Genomic DNA, 5028 nt, shown 5'->3' with positions numbered 1-5028 from the left:
AGTATGTTTTATGAGTTGTAGTTTCATGATTTTATGTATTTCAGCGCTATGATTATATGAATTACAGTACCATGATTTTACGAATTTTAACACCATGATTATATGAATTACGAATACAGTATTATGATTACATAGTTCCAATATTATGATTTACAGAGTTTAAAGCATGCCATGTTTTCTATTACCATAACATTCAAAGTATACAGACAGAGCATTTACAGAATATATAGACAGTTATACAGATATAGCATTGAGATGCTACAGTTATAGTATGTACAGAATAGAAAGATAGCATTATGGTAATTTTGAAAACATGATGAAAAAAGTGAAAGAGTATATATATGAATATGTATATAGTATTAGACCCTGTTGGACCATACAGTTTACAGAGCACGGTACCGTAGCTACATGCAGTATACAGTTTACAGAGTGCAACCGCCTATTCAGATAATAGGCTGTAGGTCGATCATATAATGCCCTTGACGTGGACAAACTCCTCATCAAATATGGGTAGAGGTGGGCAGATCGACCGAGGGAGTATAGTGATTTACCCGGTTGGCCAGCCAGTGTAGATCCCGCCTACGGGTTGCACAACCCTGTCATGAGGGGTTAAATCATGACATACAGATATCCACAGGGGAAATTTTACAGTTATTATTATGTATATTATGATTTACAGAGACCAGGGAGTTACTTATGTATGTTAGAAGTATTTTGAATAGTAACTTAAATGCAGATGTGTTAAATGACATGAAAATGGTAATGAATATTATGATTTGTACTGTATTTATAGATCCAGATATACATGATTATATGGAAACGGATTTTTATGATATGATGACTCATTTGCCACACACTAGTAATAGCATATATCGTCTTACTAAGCATTGGCTCATCCCAGTGTTGAAACCTTTTTTCAGGTGATCCAGGTAAGCGAGCAAATTAGGCTCGCAAGTAGAGGGGCATCTGTAGTGCCCTGACAGCAAAGTGAGTACAGTGGAGGGTTTTTGTATTTGCCCTAGCTAGCTGAGGGCAATTTTGAGGATTTAGTATCACATGTATATATTCTTTTAGGAAACATGATAGCACTCTGGTATTGTACAGTATGGTATATCATTATGTATGGAAATGCTAATTTGTATTATGCTTCTCGCTGCTTAGGATAATATTATGGTATCAGAGTTTGATAATTATTACAGTGGAAAAAAAATCATGTTAATTAAGCAGGTCGCTACACGACTCATTAAGCATCAAGGGCCCAAATGACGAGCACGAATCGTAAGGCCAAAAACAGCCCAGCAGATGAGCACGACTCACTAGCCATAGAGGCCAAGCTGACGAGCACGACTCGGAAGGCCAAAAACAGCCTAGCAGATGAGCACGACTCATTAAGCATCAAGGGCCCAAATAACAAGCACGACTCGTAAAGCCAACAACAGCCCAACAGATGAGCACGACTCATTAAGCATCAAGGGCCCAAATGACGAGCACGAATCATAAGGCCAACAACAGCCCAGCAGATGAGCACGACTCATTAGGCACGGAGGCCAAACTAACGAGCATGACTTAGAAGGCCAAAAGCAGCCCAACAGATGAGCACGACTCAGTAGGCATAAAAGGCCACGAAGCTGCTCGATAAGATCAGTTCGGCAAAATTCGCTCTATGAAGCTACTCGAAAAACTTGCTTGGCAAGCCCTGCCTAAAAAAAATTGCTCCATGAAGCTACTCGGTAAGATCAGTTCGGCAAAATTCACTCCATGAATCAGCTTGAAAAATTCTCCCCAACTCGAGAAATTAGCTTGAAAAATTCTCCCCAGCTCGGAACATCAGCTCGAAAAATTCTCCCCAGCTGGGAACATCATCTCGGAAAATTCTCCCCAGCTTGGAACATCAGCTCAGAAAATTCTCCCCAACTTGGAACATCAGCTCGGAAAATTCTCCCTAGCCTAGAAAATCAGCTTGAAAAGTTCTCCCCAGCTTGGAACATCAGCTCAAAAAATTCTCCCCAGCTCGAGAAATCAGCTCGAAAAATTCTCCCCAGCTCGGAACATAAGCTTGGAAAATTCTCCCTAACTCGGAAAATCAGCTTGGAAAAATGGTCCATGTATCAGCTCGGACAACTCAGACTATCAGCTCAGACAAATTGGTAAAAGTCCTAAACGAACAGCTTAGAAAAATGGTCCATGTATCAGCTCGAACAGATCGGCAAAAGTCCTAAACGAACAACTTGGATAGCTCGGACTATCAGCTCGGACAGCTCGGAGAAATGCTCCATATATCAGCTCAGACAGCTCGAACTATCAGCTCGGACAGATCGGCAAAAGTCCTAAGCGAACAGCTCAGAAAGATCGGCAAAAGTCGTAAGCGAACAGCTCGAACAGCTCGGACAGATCGACAAAAGTCCTATGTGAACAGCTCAGAAAATTCTTCCCCTCTCTGAACAGCTCAGTAAAAAGTCCGCCAAGGAGCAGCTCGAAGAGCTCGGAACACCAGCTCGGGACTTTCAAATTTCATCCAGAAATTTGAAACTGAGGGGGGGACAACTGATATGCCCAAAATAATCTAGCCAATGAGAGCAGGTAAACACCTATCTCGCGCCTTCTGCGGGTCAGACACTCTGATGAGTAATCAGCTCCAACCTAATAAAGAGGAGGGGTGATCCATGCCAGTGGCCTAAATAGCCGAGTGATGGGTGCAAGCACTTTATAACGGGGGAGCAATTCATGCCCCTACGCAATAAAGACGAACCAACCAAGGGTCAACTTGAGCCCCTATAAGAAGGGACAGAAGAGGCCAAGGTAAGTCATTCAACCTATTCTACTGTTGCATTCATCCTCTTTAAAGTATCCCTCTTACTTAGGCATCAGAGTGATCCCTCGGAGTACACCCCGGGACCTCCAAGCCTTTCTTCTCTTCCCCTTTCAAGTCAGCGGAAGTCGAAGGAGTAACCTGCTAATTTTACCCTACAACACTAACATTTGACATTTTAGGCACAGGCCACTTCCCAAGCCCTTGGTCATCACTACCCCTTTTACTTAAATATTAATCCTAGTATCTAAGGAAGAATTTTCCTAAATAATTACATAATTCCTATTGGAACCCATTCTACCTTTGGTTCTTAGGGTTTTGCTTCCTTAATTACCCATATCATTTTCTTGTCCATGCCTCTAGCACTTCTAAATAGACTAGTAAACCATACGTGCCTTTTTCTTTTACAATATAAGTACTCTTTATGTGCATGTGAAAGACATTTTTTATTGATCATATTTTTACTAGATGAGGACTTTTTATGACAATGGGATTTAAAATATGAACCCAAATCCTTCTTGAAAGATCCATTTCTTTTAATTCCAAAAGATTTATTTGGGTTATCTTATTCACTAGTGGGTCTGAAAATCATTTTAGAATAATCTTCAATTTTTCTCTCAAAGCAAACAATTTTCAAGACCTTCTTAATCTTTTTCTTTTCAAGAATAGCATGATATTCCTTTAATTCTTTTAATTATTTAGCTATCCTTTTATTCTCATTTTTCAAAAGGGTTTGTTGCTTAGACATCCTAACTAGACACATGCATATTAAATAGTCATTTCCAGTTTTTTTTTTTGTGGTGGCATGTTCCCATCAATAAATTCATCACAAGATTCAACATAAGATTTATCATTAAAATTATCATACGAATCATTGCATGAATTATTAATAATATTATCACTAAATTCAAGAGATGATTCAACACAGATTTATCACAAGGTTCAACACAAGAATCATCACATGAATTAGTGCACACATCAGTAAATGAGGTAGATTTAGAAATGTGTACCTCCTTCTCTTCTAGTGCTATTGAGCCACAATTTGCCACTTTTTGAATAATTGACCTTGAAGCATCTAGAGAGGTGGCTTCCTTTTCTTTGGCTTCTCCATATCTCCTATCTAACTCCTCCCAAATTTCTCTCACACATTTACATGCCATGATTTCAAGAAAAATATTAGAACTTAAAACACGATATAAAATATCCATGGCATTTGAATTTGCTTACATCATATGAATATCATGCTCATTTATTTCATTTTCTAGTTTGGGAATTTCAATATTATCAACAGTTTTCATAGGCATAAAATTCCCTTTAGCACTCACTTTCCACATCCTCCAATCTATTGATTTTACAAAAATACTCATTCTTAATTTCCAAACAGTAAAATCTATACCACAAAATAGTGGAGCATCTGTAAAGAATTATCCCTCACAAAATGGGGCTACACCAACAAGATCAGTCATCACGATCTTTAACAAATGTGTTTAAACTTTTTGCAACGAGACTTTGATACCAATTGAGAGTTATAGTGTATTCCCATGAGGGGGGGTGAATTGGGTATTTAAAAAATTCTTCTTAGGTCAATTTATCCCTATTTTAATTCCATAATCAATATAACACAACCTAAAGTATTTCTAAACAAGCATGAATCCCACAAATAAAAATGTATGCAAATATTTAAAATAATTATAACATTCAACACAAATTGAACATATGCACACAAGTGTGGAAATTAAATAGAGTAGGGAAGAGGGAGCACAAACACAAAGTGTTTAACGAGGTTCGGCAACTCCTGCCTACGTCCTCGCCTTGGGCAAACCACCAAAGGATTCGACTGTCTACTTCTTAAAACTGGTACGGAGTTTTCCATTACAAGCCGCTTCTTACCAGGGTGAAACTTCTCTTTACAATCCGCTACTTACACAAAGCGTAGCTACCTCTTTAAAATTCGCTGCTTACACGAGGCATAGCTACCTCTTCCCAGTTCACAACCTGAACTTTAAATACAAATGATATGGAATTTTGTGTACAAGTAAAATGCTTCTCAAATAAGCTGATTTATACAAATAAAATTCTTAATGCTCTCTCAAATGATTTTCAAATGAAGTTCGGTAGAGTGTGATAAAACCTCTCAAAAATATTTTGTAATTAATTAAGTAAGAGAATGGAAAATGATTTTATTTTAAAATGACCTTTGATAAATCAAGAAGTCACTC

This window comes from Malania oleifera, chromosome 4, assembly GCF_029873635.1.
Source record: "Malania oleifera isolate guangnan ecotype guangnan chromosome 4, ASM2987363v1, whole genome shotgun sequence".
Taxonomy (NCBI): Eukaryota; Viridiplantae; Streptophyta; class Magnoliopsida; order Santalales; family Ximeniaceae; genus Malania; species Malania oleifera.
Note: the sequence above shows the minus strand (reverse complement) of the source record.